The following is a 14,783-nucleotide window of genomic DNA, read 5'->3' as shown; positions in this document are numbered from 1 at the left end:
TATAGGGGCTATTATTGGTAATGATATGGTCTAGAGTAATAGCATGAGTGAAAGCTGAAATAAGGTGAAGGACAAGATCACTGAAGGACACAATGTTGAAAAGGATCATCAAACTGAAGTTGAACTCAAGTAGATTTAAGGTAGGAATGGTGTTGGCAAAACACAGTTAAAAGATGCTAAAATCTTTGAGAAAGGAAGGGGAATAATTCAGAGGCTGAGATAAAATCAGAACAATAGAACATGAGTAATATAATCAAATGACATAAAATAGTTCTTCAGTTTGAAGAGTATGGGATCTGTAAAAGACTATCAATAGTGAGTGAGCTAAAGGTGAAATAGTGTCTTAGGGGTTCATAGGCTTTTATTAGAAAAAAATGTGATTTAAATGTTTTGGTAAGTGAGTGATCACATATGAAATATTTACTGATGCTGGACAACAGTTTCTAGAAAGCACAATGAAAATAGTTTGGAGTTAGAGATAGTTGGGAAGAGGGAACATAAGATTATGCATAGCCTTACAGAAAATACTGGAGCTGAAGGATGATGGCTAGTCTAGGGCATCTCTTGTGTCTGATGGATCATAGATAGAGGCATAAGATTTGTCCTGGTGGATGCAAAGTAAATTGTGATGATCTGAGTCTAGAGGTAGGAAGAGCTGGGTGTCTGAAACTTTCTCTTAACTCCTCTTTATGGAATCAAGAAAGTCTTTAGATGTAGTGCCTGAATCCCAATGTTAACTAAGGAAAACTACAGTGAGACATAGTATTAGTCACAGCACATGGGTTCACCTTTGAGCGATATTAGAAAAAGGGTAAACTTATGACAATTGTGTTGACTCATTTTTGACTAGTTTTGTAATACAAAATGTCTAGGGTTCATTAATATGAAAATAATCCTTCTAACCTGTACCAAATCTGTACTTCCATCGTACACCACCCTACAACTCTGACCTTCATCCTATCCCTACGTAGTTTAGGGAATGGCCAACAGTGCAAGTGTTGGAGATGGAATGAGTATCTGTGCATATTATTTGGCACTTCTGAAAATAATTTAAAGTAAAACATTTTAGCATTTTAGGCTGCATCAAAATATCATGTGGCTATCTAACCTTTTACATCTTAATCTCCTACCCCTCTTGTTCCCATCTTTCTACCTATCTCCCCTGCCTCATATACACATACCATGAACCATTTATTCACGACTGCTCAAACTTTTCAAAACCACAATATACTTTCATTGGTCTGTGCCTTTGCTTATGATGCCCTCTCAGCCTGGGATCTCACTGCGGTCCCCTCATCTGCATGATATCCTTTTATATAGACCTTGTTCAAATGCCCCACCTCTCCCGGGAAGTCTTCCCAGTGGTCCTACATCAGGTGCTCCATTCCCAGTCTTATGCCGCCCTCCATATACACCCCTCCATCAGAACATGTAGCATGATATGCTAACTATTCGGGTGCTTGTCTTCCTTCCTAGATAGTGAGTGCCACAAAGTCAGAAAATGCTACCCAACATTTATATTACACTATGAGGTTCTCAAGTGCCATGCTGAATTAAAGTGAATACAAGGTATTACTAAATATTTCAGAATAGGCAGTGTTGACAAAAGCTAGATTCTATCAAGCCCATCCAAGTCTGCAAAAATGTGACTCATACTCACTTTTGTTAAAAAAAAAAATAAAAAACACTTATTCACATTTCCAAAAATATTATAAGGAAACAAGGTTTATGAATTTTGTAAATGGAACAGTTTATTTTATTTAACAATGATTAGCTGAGTCACCACAGCAATATAGCTGAAGTCAGGAAATTCAAACTAGTTTAATAAATATAGCTGGCTTCAATGAAGAACTGAAGGATAAAACTATACTTTATTATCAAGGTGCAATAATACTATGCATTTAAATAGCACAGATGAAACAAAAGGTTAATTGAAATTTAAACCAAACCCTATTTTAGTGGACTAAAGAAGCCTTTAATCAAAAGGTGAAATTTAGCAATAAACACTAAAAAAAGTAAGCATTACATCAAAGATCCAGGATTATAAAAGTGTGATGAATCAGATTAACTTTATTAGAATACAAGCAATTTTGCAGTATATAGGAGTACAACTAGTTAAGGTAGAGTAACAATCTAGTAAGGTATTGTTTACAAAATAATTCAAAATATACTAGCTATAAAGTAAAAGCATAAGTCAGATGCAATTTATCCAGATGGATTAATTAATAATATAATGTTACCCCAATCCAGTTCAAGTATGAAATCACTTCACATTTTAAAACTTGGCTTAAAACTGGGGCTCCTGGGTGGCTCAGTCGGTTAAGTGTCCTACCTCAGCTCAGGTCATGATCTCATAGTTTGTGGGTTTGAGCCCCGCGTCGGGCTCTGTGCTAACGGCTAGCTCAGAGCCTGGAGCCTGTTTCAGATTCTGTGTCTCCCTCTCTCTCTGACCCTCCCCTGCTCATGCTCTCTCTCTCTCCCTCTCTCTCTTTCTCTCTTTCAGAAATAAATTAAAAAAAACATTAAAAAACTTTTTTAAACTTGGCTTAAAACTGAATTCAAGTGTAACACCCTGATATGATCAAGTGGCTATTGAGTGACAATAAATATAGATCTGAGATTTAATTTTTAAGTATGAGATTTTATTTGAAAATTTATATTCACTCATTTCATTGCATTAACATGAAAGTTAGTGCATCATAGTATCAATAATTTGAGAGTCAGAAAAAAGAATTGCAAGCTGTCAACAGATTTAAGAGCTTATGCCAGTCATATTGACATAAGCAATTCACAGCCTTCTTTGATGGACACTCACAGAATGTCCAAATTGACATGCTAGGAAATTCTATTTCTTCTGAACTTACAGTTTATCCCTGAAAATTAGGGTTTTGTATTGCTGGGAGAGCAAGAAGCTGCAACTCTTCTACACTGCTTTCTCCCCGCAAGGCAGGTGACAAAAGTGGCATCTCCATCTTGAGAAAGGCTTGAGGAGGGAACGAGGAGACATTTACATCTTTCTCAAGCAGGGAGAAACAAAAAGTTAGCTGTTCTTTTCTCCCAGGAAAGAACAGCTTCCCAATTAGGTACTTCACTGATACTGTATTTCCCACAAATGTAAAATACTCTCTATTCTTCGAATACATTCAAAACCTGAAACTCCTTGCCAAGCTGCAAATCATTAGCATTAAGTGACATTTCTGAGGTCCCAGATTTGCACAATTCTGTATTGAAAATTGATAATAAAATCTAAGAATGGTGCTCTCCAGAATTACATTCAACATATTAATTTTTTAATCATAGAAGGAAATCATATGGAGGCGATAACTGCAATTATCTGAACAGTTGCTGTAATCACCAGCAAAAGCAATAGCCATGGATACATGCAGTGTGACCAAAACATCCAAATTTCAGGACCAGGAGTTTTATGTAGAAGAATGAGAAGACACTACCTGCCTGTTGTCCATTTGGCTATAATTTATAAAAGAATGTGGTAACTAAATGAGACTGAATTGAAAAAGCCCAGGGCATGTTAAATTGACACTCAAAAGAACCTGTGTTCTTATAACCTCAAGCCTTCTCTGTACATACCATGGCCTTCTCCTCTTAATTATGGCTTCAACATAATACTAATGTTGCTGCCTAGTGATGATTTATACCCCAAGTCCTGGTGACCACTGTATTCAGTATATACTGTAAAATTTGAGGCTATCACATTAGCAATGACAACAAAATGACTGCTGACTCAAGAATTCTGTCCAAAATACACACACACACACACACACACACACACACACACAACTCTTGCCCTATAAGTGTAAACAGCCAACCAAGATGTCCTTTAAAGAACTTATTATTGTTACAAAATGCAAAAGTTGCAATCAATGATAATTTTTGACATTTCAGAAAAGCAGCTAAATAGCATTTTCACCCAGGATGGTCAGTTCTGTGATGTCAACAGTGAAACTAATGGAGGCAAAGAGCTCATAGGCCAATCTGCTTGGCTGAAGCGAGACTTTCCATGTAAAGTGAAAGGGGACTGATATTTTCCACGGCTGCCTAGAGTCAATTAAGGAGTATAATAAAATGGCAGAGAGACTCCTTTCATCCTATTATAGCTTATTAATGCTTGGCAGATATTTTGACTTCCTACTTCTGTCTCCACCTAGGAATTCCTAATCTCTTAGCAATGTTATCATCTTGACTACGATCTTCACTTAGACTGCAAAGAATCTTAATTAGTACATAGATTTGAGCTCCCCTAAATGAAGTTGATATAACTTGCTTTAAAACACATTGCTATCAGGTATGAGCACATATCTAAATATACTTCCAATTGTTTCATTTTTGCTACAGGGACATCCTGAAAATTATAATTATCCATATGGAAACTTCAGAGCAATGGAAAGTTTTCCTGGAGAAAGGAAGTTTCTACCTGCCAATGTTACACATAAATTGCCCCCAAATACCCTGTTCTGCCAAATTGAGGAATAATAGGCTTGAATTCAGTTATTCTCACAGTAAACATGTTACTTTAATTGTTTTCTTAAATTTCTATTAACATGTTATTGTAACACAGATTTAACCTCATTTCTATGGGTATTTCATAATGGAAATTATGGCTCGTGGCTGTTTTTTTTTTTCCTACTTTGTGGCAATTGGTAAATTGAGTTCAACCTTTTCAACTACCTAGCAATTATTCTGCTGCTGTACTTCATGCAGATAATGGCAGAATAAGGTGGAAACAACCATTAAGAAGCATGGATAACAAACAGATCTACTCTCAGAGGTCTTTAAATCATTAACTTCCCAATTCAATATATTTTTTAAAAATATCCCTCAAAAGTGTAATGGTACAAATGAATCTCAAGAACATGCTGATCTTCTAATAACCAGAATTGAATAAGCAATCTAGTTTAATTCAAAAATCAACCAAAAAATACCTGTAGGTCCCCTATGAGCAAGGTACTCTGGGGGGCACACAGGAGGTTGTATGCCTTAATGAGCTATTGCAAGTAACTAGGATACAGAGTTCTAAGTGATTTGATTAGCGTGGAGGAGAAACATTTAAAATATGAGAGATCATATTTTTTGGAACAAGAAAGCATCATGGAGGATTTCACAATAGGAATAAAATTTGACATAAAGAGTTTTTCTAGAGATCTATTTAGCTGGTCATTTATTTCTCAAAAAATTAGAAAGAGAAGGTAATTAACATGAATTAATTAAAGTTCTTATAGCCCATATACCATTTGGACAAAGAAATAGGCAGAATTTCACTTCTGTTTTTTAAATTTTTTTAAAAAAATGTTGATTTATTTTTGAGAGAAAGGGACAGAGCACGAGTATGAGAAGGGCAGAGAGAGAGGAAGCCACAGAATTGAAAGCCAGTTCCAGGCTCCGAGCTGTCAGCACAGAGACCAACACGGGGCTTGAGCTCATGAACCGTGAGATCATGACCTAAACTAAAGTCAGAAACTTAACCCACTGAGCCACCCAGGCTCTCCCAGAATCATTCAATTTCTTGTATTTGCTCTTCCTGTTCCTTTATTTCTTACTAATAATACCCAGTTCATAGTGTTTTGTTTTGTTTTGTTTAATCTAGCTGAATATACTAGAAGGGTTAAATATATTTTGATATATTCATACTATAGAATATTACTAGTTTAAAAAAAAAAAGGTAGATTTACATGTGGTTAGATGAATAAACTTCCAAAATATATGTTGAATGGAAAAGCCAACTCTAAAATGTTGCATACAGTATGATATTGTATGTCAAGAATACTAAGGAAAACTCGTTGTAACTTATGTAATTCTATATAACTAAATTTTAGGCCCCTAATACTCAATTGACTTGAGTCTCTAGGCAATAACTTTGAAAACTTGGGATATACAAACCCAAGGGAGACTTATTCTAAATTTTCAGGACAGGATGGAACCCCAGAAGTGGTATAATCCTGAGAGTCAACAACTTTTGCAGGAGGCAAGGATTTCAGGACAAGGGTATTGCTCATGAAGTCTATCTGATTACAGTATTCAGATGTGGCCTGAAGGCAGAGGGTGTTCCGTATTCTAAGCATTCAGCTCAGCTCCTCCTCCCCCCTCCCCCCCAACACACACTCTAAATGACACTGGCAGTGTTCACAGTGGAACCCTGAGAAGGAATTTCCTGTCTTGAATCCTTTTCCACTTCATTTCCACAATTTGCAAGTATATTGGCCATCATGTGTCCAAAGTATGTTTTATTAAATAAAATCAAAAGTTACTGATATGAAGCAGCAGGGAAGCAGCAGGGAAGGAGAATAATTTAAAATGTGCTGACAGACCAGCAATTACCAAATATATTTTACAGAATATTAGTCCTGTGATTTTTTTTTTTCCTGCTCAGAAGACGTCCAAGTTTGGAAAAGTGCTGCAAAAAACCAAAATCCTATCTTGGAGAATCACGAATCACATGCATATTTAAGTATATTAAAAGCTCTGAGAAGTTCATACAGTAACAGAATCTGTCGGCCGTTAATTTCTCTCTGAGCTCTACTACCATCTGCCTCGTTGACATATCCAAAGTCACCTAAGCCTTCATGTGGCAAAAACTAAAGGAGAGTATTGTAGCCCCAAACCTGATCTTCAGGTGACTCCTAAGGTGTGCAACTCATTCCTCTAGGGTGCAAGTCAGAAAGGTTTATATCTCTTTCCCTCTCTCTCATCTTATATATAAATCCAAAATCAAATTCTTTTAATTCTACATACAGAAAGCCTCTTGCTTCTGTGAATTTTTCTCAATTTCTGCCATTTCTGTCATAGTACACACATCATCTCTTATCCACACTACTGCTGTGGTCCCCTACCCAGTACTACTGTAAGCATCCTCTCTACCTCTATCAGTCAGCTTGGCTACCATAACAAAATACCACAGGCTAGGTGGCTTAAACAACAGATGTTTATTTTCTCATGGCTCTGAACCCTAGGAGTCCATGATCAAGGTGCCAGTAAATTTCATTTCTGGTGAGACCTCTCCTCCTGGCTAACAAATGGCCACATTCATACTGTGTTCTCACATGGCCTCTTCTCTTGCACAAGCTGAGAGAAAGCAAGAGCTGTAATGTCTCTTCCTCTTCTTATAAAGATACCATCCCTCTGGTAAGAGGCCCCAGCCTTTTATCTCACTTATTATTTATTATCTCTTTTTAGGCCCTAACTCCACATACTGTCACATTAGGGCTACAACATGTAAGTTTGGTTGGGGGTAGGGGTCACAATTCACTCCATATCACCCACTTCTACCCCAACCTTCATACTGCAACCAAAGTGTTACTTTAAAAATAAAAATCTGGGGGTGCCTGGATGCCTTAGCCAGTTAAGTGTTTGACTTTGGTTCAGGTCATGATCTTATGGTTCATGAGTTCAAGTCCCACATCAGGCTCTCTGCCATCAGCATGAAGCCTGCTTCAGATCTTCTGTCTCACTTTGTCTGCCCCTCTCTCACTCTCAAAAATAAACATTTTAAAAAATAATAAATAAAAGATTTTAAAAATAAAAATAAAAATGCCATTCTCTTTCAAAAATGGTCCTTAAAAAAATCATGGGTGCTTTCCTCATACTGGCATCTCCTTACCTCACCAACCTCCTTCTTACATGTGCATCCACTACAATGAGTTTAAATTTCTCAAATATGTTTCTGTTTATCTGAAGTCCTTTGCACATGCTACTCCATTCCTGCATTGCTGGAATTGCTTTACCTCTTCTCCTAGGAAAGTTTCTCTAGCCCCCAAATACTCCAAAACTATACAAGACCTCCCAGAACAGCCTACTACAAATGTCCTATACTTTGTTTTCATTGCAATTATCTCAGTTAGATATTATATATTTCTGTAATTAGTTGATTAATGTCTTAGTCCATTTGGGTTGCTATAACAAAATAGACTGACTGGCATATAAACAACAGAAACTTATTTCTCACAGTTATGGAGACTAGAAGTCCAAGACCAGCATGGTCAGGTAAGGCCTTTCTTCCTAGTTTATAGCCAATGCCTTCTTTCTATGTCTTCACATGGTGGAAGCCTATTTTATAATAACAGTAATACCAGTCATGAGGGCTCTACCCTCATGACCTAATCATCTCTTAAGGCACCATCTTCTAATACTATCACATTTGGCACCAGGATTTTAACATATAAATTCAGGAGAGGCCACACAAATATTTAGACCATAGCACTTAATGTCTGTTTTCCTTACTAGAACATAAGCAATATGAGGCAATGATCACATGTATTTTACCCATCATCATATGAACAGCATCTTACAGTGTGTTCACCATACAATAAAGTTTTGTTTAATGAATCAATAAATGTACCCAGAATTCCTCTTATTTACTTGAAAAAAGATTCAAGGCCTACAAATATTTAACTATTATTATGCAAAACACACTTCAGGAGACATGCCAATAATCTGAGCTTCCCTGGGATAAACCTATCTACTGGCAAATAAATCCATAGGAAATTTCACTCAAATCTAAAATCCAGAAGATCACATATCTGTGGATATGAACAAATATCACAACTCTGATTAGGAGAATTATAAACATATTTGAAAATTTTCAGGTGAATTCTGAAAAGATGGACCTCTTTTACTCTTTCTTTTGCATCAACTGGTGACCCTGTGATCAGAATTAAAGTCCTGTTCCTCAGGTATAGTGACCCATATGTGTATGGTTCAAATTAATTAGGACATGTTTACTTGGCTCTCATAATAAATTATTTTATCATCTGACTGCTATGAGTGTGTATGTGTGTGGTTATGATGAATTAAGATGCTTGTGCCTGGCTCTGCATATAGAAACTTCCTTTCATTGCACTAGGGAAATTCTTACAAATAAAAGATTTTCTGGAAATTATGATTTGTGCATGATTTGTGGTTTTTACAAGCTAATGTTAAAGATCTACCAACTCTGAGGTATTATAATTCTACTTTTTCATACTTAAGAATTAACACCCCAAAAAGGCAGGTGATATCTTGAGACCCTAGAGAAATAGCATCAAGGATGTCTTTGGACAACAAAGGTACTAGAAGATTCATTCGTTTAAATGACAAAAGAATAAAGTTGCTCCCATTCATATAGGTAAACTGAGTGGCCTGATGTCTAATTCCATAATACTACTTCAAATCCTATTTTTCAAAATTACCCAGGTCATTTAAAAGGTAGCAGAAATAAATAAAGACTAAAAGTCAATGTAAAAGTATGAGTCACTTATACCAACGTATGGTATATTACTGTCCCATATTGAGTTAGGTGATAGAAAAGTCTAGAAACTAAAATCACAAAACCTCATTAATTTGTTTTTCCAAACTAAGAATAATTTATATTCAGTTGATTATAGAGTTTGCTTTTATGTAACCCATCAGAAAAAAAGGCTTGCTAAGCAAATGAATATCATATACAAGATTACAGAGATAATGTTTATCCTTCTTAAGTCAACTCTTCAAGTACTTAAAATCATTTGCATATAAGCAATTAATATGCTCAATACAAGAGGTGCTTATGTATTCATTAGAGTAATTCCTGTAGGACTACTACTTGGCAAGGCTTCAGTATGATTAAACATAAATTATATTATATATAAACGGTTGAATACAAGCATCAAATATTTAGAAAAGTTCTGTTTATTAACCAGTTAATATCAGATTGTTTCATTTCATTATTTCTTTCTACCTTCCCCATATGTAGATGGATGTTTACTAGCCAAATCAGATACAATATGTCCCATACATTTCTGAAAAATAAAGTTCTGTTTTCTCAAAACATCCCTGAATTCAGAACTTTTAGAAATTCTTACTTCCATTCTTACTAACTCTGAACTAGCCTTCCATCAATTCAACCACTACAAGGGTCTGAGGCAAAGCAAGCACTGCAGAAGCAGTCTGCCATGAATAGAGCCCAACCCAGGGGCCACCTGTCCAATCAACAGGTCCAGGCAGCAAGACGATGAAAGTATAATCCAATGTGGGGCCACCTTGCAGTGGGAAGACCTTCTTAAATAAGATATCCATGCAAAGTGTCATCTACCTTGTTTAAAACACTGTTAAAAAAAAAAAAAAAAGACCTTGGATTCTTAGTGTAGGTTAAACTTTAATGAAAATCCTCAGAGTGTTCTAATAATAAAAGAGAGTGACAAGCATGAAAAGACATAGCTAGGGTTAAAAACAAATCAGAGAGGGTCTAGAAAGAAAAGCAGAAAGTGGTACTAAATCAAACTAAACACATGCCAAAGCAACTATTGAGCTTTCTGGTTCCTGTAAGATGTACGTTTTGACATATCTGATGAGATATCAATTCCAAAAAGCCTAATGGGGTCTTACATATTTTATTCAAAGTCATGTCTTCTCTTCTTGAATATTAACTCAGTGAATTTTCTGGAAAAACAAAACAAAAACACTTGTATGCATAGCATCTTCCCTCTGTTCTTCCTCCCTTCCTTCCTCCTTTCCTTCCTTTTCTCCTTTCCTTCTTCCCTCTTTCTTTCCTTCCTTCTTGGCTCTCTCCCTTCCTCCCTCCTTCTTGAATTCCTTTCTCCAAAATCTATTATCTCTCCCTCAAATGGAAATTATGCTGAGTCAGTAACATAATGATGAATGAAAGCCCCACAAAAATTGGTTTTTACATAAGAAAAGGGAATAGACTCAATGAAAGTTTCATGTCATAAATAAAATTTGTGGAAATGACTTGCAAGTTTAAATGCAAGCATTATTATTCTATCCAGGGGGCATTCAATAAATGCTGCTGATAAAGAATTCCTAAGTGTTCACTAAACTTTTAATGTCTTCCTGCCACTTACCACTGACAGATGCCATAGGGCATTTTTGTCTAAAATTTAATAAAGTCAATGCTCATCATAAAATCAATTAAAATGCAAGCTGCCTGCAGGCCGACTTCTTCCCTAGGTGATGAAGGTACCTGTTCTCCTCAGACCAAACATACCTCTGTGTGGATTAACCAATTCTCATCAGTTGTGTGTAACTCAGGATACAGAACACTAATTAGTTCTTCCAAGCAGGGTCGTATGCCAACTTTCATACATGCTACTAATCAGTTCTCTTTACCCAAAATAACCAGGGTGTTAACAACAATACCAGTATTTTAAGGTAAAAAAAATAATGGGTTTTTTACTATAGAATTATAACCAATGACTGCAAACAAATGACACCTCGGGGAAACAATAAAATACCTGTATTCCTGGTCAGAATGCTCACTGCTAATAAACAAACAATGAAAGGATCTGAGGCAACACAAGTGTTCTGATGTGAGTATAAATCATCACTGCTAGATTACAAGCTCCTCAACTAATATTTGCATAGCACTTGACATTTACAAAACACTTTTATGTATATCCTCAGATTTGATATCAAAGCAAACCTATAAAGTTGTATTTTACTATTGGCAATTTATACAGAAAGAAATAGAAACTGAAAGAGGATATGACTTATTGAACCCTATGGAGCCAAGCGGAGACAAACTGGGCTCAAACTCGGAACTTCTGGCTCCAGATACTCTGCTTTCCCCCATCCATCTGAGCTATCTCTGACAATGGCTCAAGATTTGAGAAAATAATTTCAGGTACAATAATTTCAGGCCCAGTAGAAGTTTGGTACTCTTCAGAATGAAGAGTTTAGTACTCTTCGAATTCTGGGTTGAAAATTTTGAGTCGGTCCACCTAGCATGAGAATGTCCAGTGGCAAAGTCTTGCTTTGGGTTCAATTCCTCTGCATGGAAATCTAAATGCAAAAATGTTATCTAGAACCCATAATACTTAGGGTCTCTTTTGAAAATCCAAAGTGTTCTGTTCCTGTAGGCCTTCTCTGAGTGCTGAACTTATAGCAATGCAGAATCTTAGGCTCCATCTCAGGCCTATTACATTAGAATCTGCATTTTTACAAGGTCCCCAGATGATCCGTATGCACATTAAAGTTTGAGAAGCACAGCTCTGTCCTAAAATCTCACTGGAATTTATATTCTAGTAGATGCAGGGTCCTGTCAGTATGAAAGTTTGGGAATTCGGGCCTTATATTTCCTACTAATACTATTGTTATTAGATATACCTCTAGATTCAGCTTCTCACTTTATGCTCACATCTCTGCTATCCTGTTTCTATCTCAAAGGAATGAAGAGAATGCAGTGGTCAGCCATAGCAATTAAGAGACAAGCAGAGCTAGGGGCTTGGATGGTTCAGTCTGTTAGGTGTCTGACTCCTGATCTCAGCTCAGTTCATGGTCTCATGGTTTGGGTGTTCAAGGCCTGCATCAGCTCTGAGCTGATGGTGTGGAGCCTGCTTGGGATTCCGTCTCTCCTTCTCTCTGCCTCTCACCTGATTGTGCACTAGTACTCTCTCTCTCTCTCTCCCTCTTCCAAAATAAATAAATAAACTTTAAAAAAAAAAAAAAACAGACAAGCAGAGATGAAGCTAGGTGACTTGACACTTTCTGCAAAAGAATATTGAGGAGAGAACATTAGATAATTGGCAGAATGTGTCTTTTTTCAGAAACAATGACTTTTTTTTCTTTAATTCCTTTATTACCAAAAGAGTACCAAATACTGCATGTTGGTCCAAACCTTACATAGTCCTGAAAATTAGCATGGGCTAATCTGTAAGTATCAACAAAATATACTACATGAGTTATCTGGAAATTTCAATATATGCTGATAATTTGACTACTGGAACTTACTTTTAAGATGCTTCATATCTAACTCTGATATACTCATTAGATGATGCATAATATTCTGAAATAGCAATTTGTCTAAGGAAAAACAAGTGAGTCAGCAGCCTGCATCAGGTTTCAAAAGTAATACTGGAGGTTTGTGCTCAGAATTATAAGATTATGGAGCTGGGAGTAAAGTAGACCTCTCACATTTCAAGAAATCTGAAAACAACCAGATGGGGCATCAAGTCCAGGTACAGTACAATTTTAGGAGCTGATAAAATCTATCTCAACACTCAGCTGAAAATTGACCAACTGGAAGATACAGAAGGAAGGGTGTTGCAGTTAACTCCCCATGGCTGTGACAACTAGACCTCTACTGATACACTACCTGGCAGATTAATATATCTTCATAGCAATCACTGAAACCCTTTCTAACTATAACTGTTCATCATGTAAACAACATGGCCCAGGGGCACCTGGGTGGCTCAGTGGATTAAGCATCTGACTCGGGTCATGATCTTACAGTTCATGAGTTTAAGCCCCGCATTGGTCTCTGCACTGACAGCCCAGAGCCTGCTTGGGTCTTCTGTCTCCCTCTCTCTCTGCCTCTGCCCCTACAATAAATAAATACACTTTAAAAAAGTCTTTAAAAAAACCCAACATGGCCAAAATGAAACAAAATCCTGCTTAATTTGTAAAATAAAATGTCTTTTTAAAAAGCACATATGAGAAGCCCTGATAACAGGAAATTAATAAACAGTTATTTGAAGATTTTGAATGAAAGAATCAGTAAGTCAGTAGAGTCATTAACTGTCACTACACCCATGCACACTTCTATCTAGAATCCTCTCTGGGGCTCAAATGTTAGGGGTATTTTTGCTTTGCTGTGACTTCCTTTCAGAGCAGTGATGAAGTTCACCAAAATCAATAACATGAAAAAAAAATTGTTATTCTCCAAGCATTCATGCTGCAATGGGTAGCATACACAGAATATATGATATATATTTTTTTAATTGCAGGCAGTTGTAGTGCACTGAAGTGGAATCCGTAATGCCGAAAATTCAGAAGTAAATTTATAATTGTCACAAAACATCCTATAATGAGGCAAAGCATGGGCCTTAAGAAAGGAAGAAGAGCTTCATCTGTAATTGAAGGAAGGGTTGGAAGCCAGGGCACATAAATGGATCCTCATACGGTAGAGAGAGGAGTGTTGTTGGCACTATAGTCTTTGGGGCCACATCAACACACAATTATTCAAGTCACCAGCTGTTTTATCACCTTAGAAAATATGAGATCCATATCTGTGTATATACAAACATTTCTAAGCATGATGCAAATCTTTCAAGAGCCAACACAAAAAGTCAGGATTGGAAAACTGCTAATAGCAAGAAATGTTTTCTGAGAACTTGATAAGTATCAGGCACTCAGGAATATCACTGGTAGAAGTGAGGTATCTGCATTAGCTGTAAGAGCAACCTTATTCATGAGTACTTCTTTATGCTCCATTTAAATCACTTTTGAAATTGCTTTTTGTTGGAGAAAATGATCTCCTCACGACCACTTATGCATTTTTACATGAATCTAACTATATCAGTCACAGGATATTCCTTGTTAAATAAAGAATAATTAGTTCCTTTTCTATAATGGATGCAATAATTCAAAAGAATAGTAGCCATCATCCCTTTGGGGTAAAAAATGATTTAGCAAAAGTAAAGTCTCTCAGAACTTTCAACATGTAGTATTAGCAATCTGGTGGCCTTTGGTAAGAGTTGAGAGTTGAAATGGGAGGCAAAGCTCACTTGAATTTACCAGAAAGAAGAAATGAGAGCATAGAGTGTTTCCATATTCCAAAGCGGAACAATTATGAAAGCAATAAATTATGATAAAATGTGTCACCCTGGTGTAAGCACATAAAAGCATGAAAAATTACCAAATTAGAGCAAGTTTATGATTCACCCTGGATACTATTCTGTGTCTGAAAGTGGTACCTAGTAAATGCAGACTTCTTGAGCTAAAGAAGAAAGTAAATTACTACCCCAAAGATTGTGCACTATATATTTATCTCAAGTAGGGTAAATGAACTTATGGCAAAA

The sequence above is a fragment of the Hyaena hyaena genome, unplaced genomic scaffold, assembly GCF_003009895.1.
Source record: "Hyaena hyaena isolate Hyena2069 unplaced genomic scaffold, ASM300989v1 scaffold_251, whole genome shotgun sequence".
Lineage (NCBI taxonomy): Eukaryota > Metazoa > Chordata > Mammalia > Carnivora > Hyaenidae > Hyaena > Hyaena hyaena.
The sequence above is the reverse complement of the archived record's forward strand: the minus strand, read 5'-3'. Positions refer to the sequence as shown.